At 44.2% G+C, this 12,835-nt stretch overlaps 1 protein-coding gene across 1 annotated transcript in view; it reads left to right on the top strand.

Annotated features, from left to right (window-relative positions):
- Positions 1–1,915: 1,915 nt before the first annotated feature.
- FAM3D (FAM3 metabolism regulating signaling molecule D) overlaps positions 1,916–12,835 on the top strand; it is a 93,164-nt gene continuing 82,244 nt past the window's right edge. Inside the window, exon 1 of the mRNA XM_067754967.1 lies at positions 1,916–2,500. The gene's annotated coding sequence lies outside the window, so the exon portion shown is untranslated. The remainder of the gene's footprint in view (positions 2,501–12,835) is intronic.

The raw sequence follows: 12,835 nt of genomic DNA, 5'->3' as shown, positions 1-12,835 counted from the left end.
GAGCAAGTGACAGAGCAGTAGAGGGTGACAAGGTAGAAGCCAGATCTGCAAAGTGACATTCCTCCACTCTTGTTGCATTCTGTGCATCAGAAGCAAGCCACTGGGTCCAGATCACCCTCAAGAGGAGGGGATTACACAGAGCATGAGCGCCAGGGAGCAAGGGTCACTGGGAGCCATCCAAGAAACTGTCCACCACAACAGGGAGTTTGGGGAAACTGTTCATATTTTATGAATGCATTGCATTTTTTTTTTTTTTTTTTGACTGTGTTGGGTCTTCGTTTCAGTGTGCGGGCTTCTCCTTGTGGTGGCTTCTCTTGTTGAGGAGCACAGGCTCTAGACACGTGGGCTTCAGTAGTTGTGGCTCGAGGGCTCAGTACTTGTGGCTCCCAGGCCCTAGAGTGCAGGCTCAGTAGTTGTGGTGGGTGCACGAGCTCAGTTGCTCCGCAGCATGTGGGATCTTCCCAGACCAGGGCTTGAACCTATGTCCCCTGTATTGGCAAGAGGATTCTTAACCACTGCACCACCAGGGAAGTCCCCTGCATTGCGTTTCTGAACCCCATTTTTTGTGCTTCTATATTCAAATTGCATGCATACAGTTGCCTAACACTAGTGTTTCTTAACCTGAAATCCATGAGCACTGGGGGAAGGTTCTAGGCATCTCCTGAAATTGTGAGTCAAATGTCGTCTATAAGTAGATTTTGCCGGGAAGAGGATCTGTAGTTTTCTTTAGATTCCCAAGTGGGATCAAGAATCCAAAAAATAGGGCCACTCCCTGTAACCTTCGTGAGACACCTGTGTTCCCAAAATGCTATCAGATGCTACTGAAGGGCCAACAGAGGAAATGGCCACATAGCAGGTCAGAGCTGGTGGGACTTGGCCAGCCTGCTCAGGGCCATCTCATCCAACAGGTAGAGAAGCAGAGGCCTGTGGAGGGGAGGGGGGTAGGTGAAGGCACTGGGCTAGGGTCCCAGGGGTCCTGACAGGTTTGGAGGCCGTTCCATTTTCACCAGGCTGCTCTTAGTGCTACCCGATCCCACTAAGGAGTGGCACCATGTGTTAGGCGGCCATCGGACAAGCGGATTTTTGCCAGCAAGCTGGTATTAATGTTGCTTCAACACGGCGGCCTTACATGAAAAATCCACTCGCAACTCTTTGCTTACACTTTACATTGTTTTTCCTTCAATTTGCTTGACAAACCTTACTTTTTATTTATAACAGCCATTCACACTCCATCGGACAGGAAATGAAGAGCAGCCACGCAAAAACTCATCCTGTTCACTTTAGGGAGAAAGAGGGGCGGCAGGTGGCTGCTGGGGTCCTTGATGAAGCCGCTTTGGCAAAGGCAGTCCCTCTCATCAAACCAGGTGCGGGGCTTCCCTGGTGGCGCAGTGGTTGAGAGTCCGCTTGCCGATGCAGGGGACACGGGTTCGTGCCCCTGTCCGGGAAGATCCCACATGCCGTGGAGCGGCTGGGCCCGTGAGCCATGGCCGCTGAGCCTGCACGTCCAGAGCCTGTGCTCCGCAACGGGAGAGGCCACAACAGTGAGAGGCCCATGTACCGCAAAAAAAAAAAAAAAAAAACCAGGTGCGTGGCTGAATCACCCCGGTCAAGAGTGTGTCTGGCTTTGACTATGCCCTCCGCATACTTAAGATACGTGGCCGTGGGTGAGTCACTTAACCTCCCTGGGCCCCAGTTTCCCTGTCTGCAAAATGAGGATAACAGTTGGACCCCACTTTGCCCCAGGGCAGTGGGGAGTATTAGATCAGGTAGTAGGTATGAAGCACTCAGCCCAGCATGTGGCCCAGAGTAAGCCCTGGAAACACAGGGACTGGCAATGTCCTTCCCCTTTCTGGATTTCTAAAGGCTCAGGAGCCTGGGCGAGACCAAGATCAAGAGCCTGGTGAGGAGAAGAGAACACCTGTTTTTTTCACTCCAGAGTCTGAACTTGTAACCAGTGACATATACCAGAGTATGAGTGGAAAGCCCTGGAGCCCGGGGACGCTGGTTTGAGTCTCTTCTCGCCCACACCCAGTCATGACTCTGACCACGCACTGCACCCTCAAGGCCTCACGTGAGCAGGACCGGCTTGTTCACAGATGCTGGGAGCCACACACCTGCGGCCCGCCGCCTCCACATCCACCTGCAGCAAATGCTGCTCATCAGTGGGGGCACGTGGGACGGACCCGTGAGCAGGAGCCGCTCTCCTGCCTCTCCCAGTTCAAGAGACACCTCGGGACAGAAAGGACAGCATAATCAAACCCCCTGGCAAACGTGCTTCTGACTGACCTTCTGGAAAACACAGGTGATATTTACAAGGAGACAGTCCTCACCCATGAAGGGCTTTCAGCAGGATGTACCTGAGGTGTCTGGGTTCCTTATGGCAAACAAATGTGGAATCTGTGGATTTATGGGGCTTGGCCTCCTGGAAGATGTCACTACCCTTTGAACTTACCGGAGTATAACACGGAAATGCTTCGTGACCGGAACGGCTCCCTAACCGGTAAGTGTTGCCCCAACTGGCATTGCTTAGAGAGTTTGTTCGTTTAATCTGGAAGAGGAGAATTACTGTAGCAAGAGGGGATCTGGGGATGACACCGGTGGTCCCCGGCCTCTCCTGGCTCCGCTCGTACCTGGTGAGAACTTATGTTCTGAAAATTGTCGGTGAATTTGGATACTGGGTAAACTGGGTAAGACCTCTGGTGCTCTGAGTCACGTTCGGCATTCCCGTCTTTAGTGTTAGCTCAGCACCCTAGGGCTAAAGAGAGTTTGTCAAGGCTGTCAAGACGGTGATCTTGGGGTCGGGGCCCTTGTGTCTCTGGGGCGTCGGACCTGACCGTAGTAAGTGCTCAGCAATCATTCCCTGAATGAGTGTTGGTTATTTCATCCTAGGAGTTGACTTTTAGGCCCCTGACTGTTCCACAGAAGCACTCAGCGATTCGCCTCACATAAGGAAGCAGGGGAAGCACTGGGCAAGGGGGAGAAATCACGCAGAACGCTGAGTATTTCCTCAAACCCATTTTGCAAACTGTAAGCCACCACCCAGAACCCGTAGCCAATGTGACGGGGAGATCTGGCTGGTGCCGAAAGCCCTTCTAAAGCAGTCCCAGCGCTCAATAGATTTCTTCCCTGCCCCTGCAATGAGTAATCCATGAATTAGCAAGGACTGACATTGGTGAACAAAGCCATTACAATCCATCAGGTTGAACTTGAGAATTCTGTGGAAATGACCAATTTTTTTTATCATTCAGATTTTTATTAAAATAATAGACATGTAGACATTTTTTGTAAAACAAACCAAAACCTTCACGAATCTTCACCAGATCTTCCCCTTGAGCAGGGTCTAAGCAGTAATCACACTAGTGGATCCATCGGACCACAGGCCTGACCTCTTCACAAATAAATCAACATCAGGGGAATAATATGACCATCCTGAAGGGTGAAGTCTGACCCAGCTTGTCTACGTAGCTAAAGTGCTCTCAAGGTTACCACTTATATTCCAAAATAGTAACAATAATAATAGCTGACAATTACTGAATGCTTATATAAACTTTACATGTGCCTTGAATCTTAGTAACAACCCTGTGAGGCTGGTTCTATTGTTAGGCCCTTTTTAGAGATGAGAAAACTGAGGCTTTGCAGAGGTTAAGTGTTTTGCTCCAAGTCCGAGAGCTAGGAAGTGGTAGATCTAGCATTTATAAAATGACAGCTAGAATCAAGGTAAAATAAATGAAAAGTTAAAACACAACTAATTTCATTGCAGGTAACATCTTTAGCATAGAAATCTGGCTCAAAGCATGTGAAGAAGGTGGAATTCCCCTGAAAAAAAAAAATAGGCCTATAAACTACAGGTTTTTGTTGTTGTTGAAGTATAGTTGATTTACAATGTTGTCTTTGTTTCAGGTGTACAGCAGAGTTATTCTATAACTGAATATAAATATATAATATAATATATATTATATAAAATATAAATGTATAAATGAATATACATATATTCATTCTTTTTCAGATTCTTTTCCCGTTTAGGTTATTACAGAATATTGAGTAGAATTATTCCCTGTCCTATACAGTAGGTCCTTGCTGGTTATCTATTTTATATATAGTAGCGTGTGTATGTTAATCCCAAACTGCTAATTTATCCCTCCCCACCCCCACCATGCTTCCCCTTTGGTAACCATAAGTTTGTTTTTGAAATCTGTGAGTCTATTTCTTTTTTGTAAATAAGTTCATTTATATTATTTTTTTAAATTAGATTCCACTTATGAGTGATATCATATGATATTTGTCTTTCTCTGTCTGACTTCACTTAGTATGATAGTCTCTAGGTCCACCCATGTTGCTGCAAATGGCGTTCTTTCTTTCTGTTTTGTGGCTGAGTAATATTCCATTATATGTATGTACCACATCTTCTTTATCCATTACTCTTGTCGATGGACCTTTAGGATGTTTCCATGTCTTGGCTATTGTAAATAGTGCTGCTATGAATATTGGGTTGCACGTATCTTGTCGAATTATGGTTTTCTCTGGATATGTGCCCAGGAGTGGGATTGCTGGATCATACAGTAGTTCTATTTTTAGTTTTTTAAGGAACATCTGTACTGTTCTCCATAGTGGCTGTATCAATTTACATTCCCACCAACAGTGCAAGAGGGTTCCCTTTTCTCCACACCCTCTCCAGCATTTACTGTTTGTAGACTTTTTGATGGTGGCCATTCTGACCAGTGTGAGGTGATACCTCATTGTAGTTTTGATTTGCATTTCTCTGATAATTACCAATGTCGAGCATCTTTTCATGTGCTTTTGGGAAATGGCCAATTTTTGATGCATGTGAGCCTCACAGAAATGGAACTTCTATTAAGAAAAGGTCACCAAACTTCTCCTATTAAGGAAAGATACTGAATACCATTCCTTTTCCCTAATGCAAACTAAAAGTTAACATGGGATTTTTTTTCAAGAATCATAAATGGTAAAGAAAACACAGCAGGCTTTGTCAGCCCATTTATCTGGGGTCTACACATTTTTAAAGCAGAAGAAGAAAACACCGAACATGTGGCAAAGAGAGAGGAGGCGCAGAAAAAATGAAATTTAACATTTATTGGAAAATAATTTTCCTCAGCCTTATAATAATCCATTAACCCCAGAATAAACCCAAAGTTAATGGTTATTATCATTATGCAGCAACGTCTCACATTTTCCAAGGCAAACAAAACCATCATTAAAAACAATGGTGTCGGGGCTTCCCTGGTGGCGCAGTGGTTGGGGGTCCGCCTGCCGATGCAGGGGACACGGGTTCGTGCCCCTGTCCGGGAGGATCCCACATGCCGCGGAGCGGCTGGGCCCGTGAGCCATGGCCGCTGAGCCTGCGCATCCGGAGCCTGTGCTCCGCAACGGGAGAGGCCACAACAGTGAGAGGCCCGCGTACCGCAAAAAAAAAAAAAAAAAAAATAGAATGGTGTCTCCTTAAAATTGCTTTAATGCTTATTTTTGGCTAAATAAAATCCATTACCCAGAGAAGGAAATGCCAGTGTTAACTACAAGACGGCTCTTCAGTACAGGGCCTGGGTGGCGTCACACACCTCTTTTAAGAGGAGAAAAGCCCTGAAACTGAATTACTGCTTGGAGATTTTGTGTGGAGTAGGGCATTGGGAAAGGACCTTGTCAGATCATATTCTGTGTGTTTTACAAGGCATCGCCTAGTATACGTTTAAATCTCACAAATTTTATGCTGGGGCACCAAAGGCTCAGAGCTGTGAGCGCTGAGGTGTTAGAGGACAGAGATACAGTGAAATAAATGCTGTCTTTTCTGTCTCTGTCATAATTCTCTCAGCTTATAAACTAACACTACAAAAAGAGATTGTGTGTATGTGACAGAGAGACAGACACAGAGACACAGGGACACACAGAGACAGGGACAGAGAGGAGAGAGAGCAAGGAAGGCAGGAAGGGGAGAGACAGAGAAAGAGAGAGAACAGCCATCACTTGGAAGATAAGAGTTGAAAGGAAGGCCTGCTTTATTTGTTAGTTAATTATCTAGATCAGAGTTTCTCAATCTTGACACAGTTGACATTTGGGCCAGACAGTTCTTTGTCAGGGGGTGGCTGTGGGGCTGTCCTGTGCCTTGTAGGAGGCTTAGCCACATCCCTGACATTTACCTCCTAGAGAAATAGCGGTCACATCACCTGCTTCCCAGTTGTGCTAACCAAAAATGTCTGCAGACTTTGCCAAATGTCCCCAGGGGACAAAATCACCTGTACTGAGAACCACTGATCTAGAGCCAAGATTGGGCCCTCAGGGGTTATCACTGGGTTAGGGACACAAGGAGTAGGAAGGACCCAATGTCTCCGGTGTTCTATGTAGCTGGCTGCACGTTCAGTGTCTACCCAGGAAGGAATCTGCTCAGGGCAGTAAATCTGACCAGCAACTACAGGAAACAAAATGCGGTTTCCAGAATCTTTCTACCTGTGCCGTCATCAAAATTAACTGTTAATGTGCTCTAAGACTATCCTCACGCCCTGCCCACAAAAGGAGATTCAGACTTGGCCCAAAGTATTAGTCAGAGTTCTCTAGAAAAAGAGAACCAACAAGAAGCATGTATAGAGAGAGGGAGAGGTTTATTACAAGGAGTTGAATGATGCATCTGCAGAGGCTTGGTAAGTTCAAAACTTGCAGCGTGTATTGGCAGGCTAGAGACTCAGGGAAGAGTTGCAGTTCAAGTCCAAAGGCAGTCTGCTGGCAGAATTCCTTCCTGCTCAGAGGATGTTCAGCTTTATTCTATGAAGGCCTTCAATTGATTAGATGAGGCCCACCCACATGAAAGAGGATAATCTGTTTCTACCGAAACACACATTTCTGTGTGTGGTTGTTGATGCTCCTGCAGCTTCACCTTGTGAACCACCTGAGAACCCGGTAATGCAATGATGACGGCAGAGGAGAAAAGAACCAGGGTCTATAACGATGTCTTTGAGCCCCCAAGAATCATCCTTCTTGGACTTCTTGCTAATTGAGACACTAATTATTTTTAAGCCAGGTGAGCCTGTATTTTGTTGTTGTTGTTGTTACTCATAGCTCATGTCATTTGGTCTGCAACAACAGAGAAAATATACTTCTGCGACCTAAGAAAGTAGATAATCTAAGAGAAATCTGATGATGACGGTGATGATGATGATGGAGATAGTGATGTGGTGATGGTGCTGCTTTTGCTGGTGATAACGATGGGGGCGCTGGTGGTGATGATGCTGCTGATGTGGCAGTAGCTATGGTGATGATGATGATGGTGGTGATGGTGGCAATGGTGATGATGGTAAAGCTGGTGATAATGATGGGAATGGTGATGCTGAGGTTAACAGCTATCACTTGTTGAATGCTTCCGTTGTACCAGATCCACTTCTTCTGACCAGGTCTCTCAATTGCTTGGGTTGATATAAAGAGAAAATGGGATAACAGATGCAAAAGCTTCTTAAAAGGATTAAACCATCATTGCATTAATAATCCATTTATGAAACACTATACCCTACACTATGCTAAGTGCTTTAAGCAGATATTTTCTCACCACAGTCCTATAATAAAGAGTCAGACTCCATTTTTTATGTTTGACCACTGACAGCTTTCAAGCCCCCACCATTCCTGTTTCCCTTTGTCCCCCTCTGGGCAAGCCAATAAGAAAGCCCAGACACTCCCATCTGCAACAATTTTGGGTTGGGGGAGGCTGGTCATGCCCTCCCCACAGGGCACCCACAAAGTAAACCCTGTGAGATAGGGAGTCTGATTATTCCCATTCTATTGATGAAGAAACAGAGGCCCACATAGCTAGTATATAGCAAAGATAAGATGGTGTCTGACTCCAGAACCTGAGCTTCTGATCAACAAGGCTATATTTTCTCCACTTCTGGGAGTATTTCAAAAGATGGAACAGAATAATCACTGTGGAAGATGCTTGGAAAATAGCATTTGTTCACTTATTCTTTCAAACATTCAACAAGTAACTAATTGTGCCTCTGCTACATACCAAGCTGGGGCTAGGTTTGGGGGGACAGACACTTGGACAATCAGAGGCCCTTTGATCCAACAAGAACCAAATACTTTTCTGAATGAGGTTATAAGATCCTGGGGAAGGTAGAGGTCAACCTGTGGAAGATGCTCATTTGGCCAAAATGGGCAAGTAGATTGAGAATGAAAGATGAGGGATGGGCCATAGAAAGATAACTACAAACCCAGCAAGCATGAGGCTCTTTGCTAGAGCAGGACACACAACCTGGACCAGGGACGAAACTCATGTTAATGAATCGTTATTACCTAATATTGCTGATGAGACAGTCACAGTGACCCTCAGCACCGTAGCTTGAATTGAGAGATGGCCTTGCTACTGTAATTAATGAAACGGTTTCATTTATAAATCAAACACTCATATTAAAAATTCAGAGGGTGGCAATCAATATTTTTCTGCTCCTGCTACATTCATCTAATTTTCTGTAATAGATGGCATTAGAAGATGATTATTAGTAAATTAACAGAATATCCAGTTGAAACACTTCGTGAGAGTGTTTGCCATTTCGGAGGGCTTGTTAATGGAAAATACAAGCCTTGGTTGGATCCTAAGGACGGTGCAGTAATCGACTCCTCATTGAGCAATGGAGAGCTTCCCTTTGAATAGCATGATGACAAATCAACCAGAGCTATTTAGAGAATTAGTAAATGTCTTGAAATACTTTTTTTCTTTTTGAAAGACAAAATGGGTCAGGTCTTGCTTCTTCCCACCTCTGAAGCCTGGGGCCGGTGTTGACCTTGGTCAAGCCAAATGGATGCTGTTTCCCAAGATTTTGAATCTTAAGGCTGTGAAGTCAGGACAGGAGGAGCCCTGGAAGGTGTGTTATCACAGTGACCATAGTGCACACTGACCACATTGCCCCTACTGCCTGGCCCTTCAGAAAGCCCTTAGTTCTCACCCATCTCCTAAGCTTGGTTTTCAAACCACTTCTCCATTCTGAGAACTCTGATGTCCTTCTAATCCATTCCCTTATGCTGAAGATGGCGAGTCCGTTTCTTGCTGGCAACCGGGAATTTTGACTGAGACATAAATAACCCGAGGGAAGAAGTAAGTTGTGCATTAATCAAGTTTCCTGCCCCGGTTAGGCTCTCTGTGTAAGGTAGGAAGAGCTTGCTTTTAGAAATACGGGCGAAGGCAGCAGGAAGCTATCTATTTAGCTTTGATAAATGTGGGGAGTGTGGTTTGGAGGGCACCCGTCTCCATCTGAAATGGGAACAGAAAGAATTATGACCAGAGAGAGGGACGGGAGAGGGGAGTCAATCCATTTAAGCAGAGCAGGTGAAATGAAGTCATTAACCAACAAACAGACAAAGGACAGAAGTGTGCTATTCAGGTTAGTATGATTACTTGGAACCCCTACTTAAAAGAATGATTAGGATGAATGGTAATTATGCACATCTGGTCGTGAATCAAGGTGATACTTCTTCCTGGGCTTGTGTGTCTGGTTTCTGAAACTGTGCTCCTGGGATACGCTTCTCTTGCAGGGCTCCCTCTACAGAGATCCTAAGCAAACTGATGGCACACAGTAGGTGCTCAATAAATGCCCGTTGAAAGAATGAGCAAATTGTGACCCCGGTATTATGCCACTTCTTGTGGAAAGGAAGAGTGGTACAGCCTCTAGAAAATGATCACTCAGCCATTTGAGAACACTTATCATCCATTTAAGGCTGTTCTTTCAGTAATTTATTTCTGTTATAGGTTTTTTTTTTTTTAACATCTTCTCTTATAGGTTTTTGTAGCCAGCCTTCATGATGGCCCCCAATGATTCTTTCATGCTGGAATTGATGCCATGTGTAGTCAAGTCCCCTCCCACACTGAATAGGGCTGAAAAGGTCTGACATGTGTAACGAATAGGATATTGCAGAAATGATGGGGCATAACATCCAAGACTACATCATAAATGACATAGCAGTTTCTGCCTTGCTCTCTCTTGGATCAGTTGTTCTGGAAGTAACAAGCTGCCATGTTGTGAGAACACTCAAGCAGCCTTATGAGAAGTTTACATGGTGAAGAACTGAAATGTCATAGCAACCACCAACATGTATGGGGCAGCCAAGCGAGTGAGCCGTCTTGGAATCAGATCATCCCACCCCAAACAAACATTCAGGAGACTGCAGCATCATGAGGGACCATGACCTAGAACCACTTAAGTCACTCCTGAATTCCTTATCAAAGGCATGTGTGAAGTAATACATTTTATTGCATTCCCACCAGCTGTGTAGGAGGGCTCCCTCTTCTCCACACAAGTAGGTGTCTTTAGAAACTTAGGATCACCACATGGCCAACACTATAGTCATCAGGAAATAGCCCAACACTATAGTCATCAGGAAATGGCCAACACTATAGTCATCAGGAAATAGTGGGCTCATGAGAGCCCACTTCCTCATGACCCTCCACCTCACTTTCCCAAAGACCCAGCCCCTCACATTCAGCTTCCAGAGTGTATTGTTGGTCCTTCTCTATTTCATCCAGTTCCACCATCAGATGGGGAATGGAGCCTCTGACCCTCAGAATGGAGGAATGGAGAAGGGGAGAAAGAATTCTCTCCAAGTTCTCTGCTCAAAATGGAAAATCAAAAATAAAACTCAGACCCTTCACACGATGAAGATTGACCCCCTTTCTTTCCTACACATCTCCTGTGAGTTATACTTACTACATGACAAAGGGCTGAGAGGATCCAATGCCTGAAGCCAGATGCCTGGCTCCAAGATGAAAATGATTCCACGCTCCTTGCTCTTCTCTTCTCTGATGAATGCTTTAGCTCAGTGTTTCTCAAGTACACAAAGCCATAGTCCCTTGAGATACTCAGAGAAGGAAAAACAAATTTAATGAACAAAAAATTGAGAGAATTGCTATATGCTATAGTCCCCTCTTGGAGATCTGCAGCGTATGTCCGTGTCCTACAAAGGAGTCTCTCAGTAAGGAAACCTAGCTAACCCAGGATTTCCCAAATATTCCTGGACACAGAATATTTATTCTTGCCTAACATGAAATCCTGCTGAATTAGTACCCTTTGGGAAACACCGTTTTACCCAAAATGTTGGTTTACTCTCTTTTTCAGTTCAGATTTCATGGCAAAGGCAAGTAAGAAAGCATGAGATAGGGAGTATCAGTGCTACCTAGACATAGCTCAGATATGGAGTGAGAAAAGCCAGGGTGTTTTGTTTTGGAGTTTTGTTTGTTGGCTTACTTTATATTTGAAAAAAAAATACAAGAAATTATAAAAATAGCACAGGGAGTTCCTATGTACACTTCACATGGCTTAATGATAACATGTAACATAACCACATTATCAACAAGTTGATACAACACTATTAACTAAACTATTATTTGGATTCCACCAGTTTTTACTTGCATTTTTTATTTTTGGTGTATCGATTTATGAAATTTTATCACATGTATAGATTCATGCCACCAACACTACAATCAGGATACAGAACTGTTCTACCGCCACAAAGAAACTCCCTCAGCTTCTCCCTTTATAGTCACACCCTCCACCACTCCTACCCCCTGGCAACCATCACTATCATTTTGTCATTTTCAGAGTGTTATATAAATGCGAATATATGTAACGGTTGAGGTTGACTTTTTTCCACTCAGCATCATATCTTTGAGATCCATCCAAGCTGTTGCATGTGTCAACACTTTATTTCTTTTTATTGTTGAATAATATTCTATTGTGTGGATTTAAGACCATTTGTTTAATCATTCACGTGATGAAGGATATTTGGGCAACTTCCAATTTGGGGCTATTATAAATAAAGCTGCTATAAACATTTGTATATGGATTTTGTGGGAACATAATGTTTTCATTTCCCTGGGATAGATATCCAGGAGTGCAATTGCTAGGTTGCAAGGTAAATGTATACTTGACTTTGTAAGAAACTGCTACAGTTTTACAGACTAACTATACCATTTTCATTGGCACCAGGTGTGTACTAGTGATGCACTTTCTCTGCATCCTTGTCAGCACTTAATACGTCAGGATTTTTTATTCCAATAGATATGTCATGGTATCTCATCATGCTTTTAATTGGCATTTTACTAACGGCCAATAATATTGAACATATATTCGTGTGTCTATTTGCTATCTGTATCCCCATTTGTTGAAATGTCTGTTCAAGTCCTCGGTCCATTCTCTAATGGGATTATTTGTTTCTTTTGAGTTTAAAAAGTTCTCTGTAGGGCTTCCCTGGTGGTGCAGTCATTAAGAATCCGCCTGCCAATGCAGGGGACATGGAGTCAAACCCTGGTCCAGGAAGATCCCACATGCCGCGGAGCAACTAAGCCCGTGTGCCGCAACTACTGAGACTGTGCTCTAGAGCCTGCGAGCCACAACTACTGAAGCCCGCATGCCTAGAGCCCGTGCTCCGCAACAAGAGAAGCCACCATGGTGAGAAGCCCGCGCACTGCAGCAAAGAGTAGCCCCCACTCGCTGCAACTAGAGAAAAGCCCGCGTGCAGCAACAAAGACCCAACGCAGCCAAAAATTAATTATTTTTTTTAAAGTTCTCTATATATTCTGGATACAAGTCCTTTGTCAGATATGTGACTTGCAAATGTTTCCCCCATTTTTTTAGCTTGTCTTTTCATCCCTTACCTGGGACTTTTATAGAACAAAGCTTTTAATTTTGATGAAGTCCAATTTTTCAAATTTTTTCTTTTTATGAATTGTGCTTTTGGCGGCACATCTGAGACCTCTTTGCCCTTAGCCCAGGTCACAAAGAGTTTCTTCTCTATTTTCTTCTAGAAGTTTTATAGTTTTACACTTTACATTCAGATCTATAATCCATTT

The sequence above is a fragment of the Pseudorca crassidens genome, chromosome 10 (genome assembly GCF_039906515.1).
Source record: "Pseudorca crassidens isolate mPseCra1 chromosome 10, mPseCra1.hap1, whole genome shotgun sequence".
In the NCBI taxonomy this organism is placed as follows: domain Eukaryota; kingdom Metazoa; phylum Chordata; class Mammalia; order Artiodactyla; family Delphinidae; genus Pseudorca; species Pseudorca crassidens.
The sequence above is the reverse complement of the archived record's forward strand: the minus strand, read 5'-3'. Positions and strand labels throughout refer to the sequence as shown.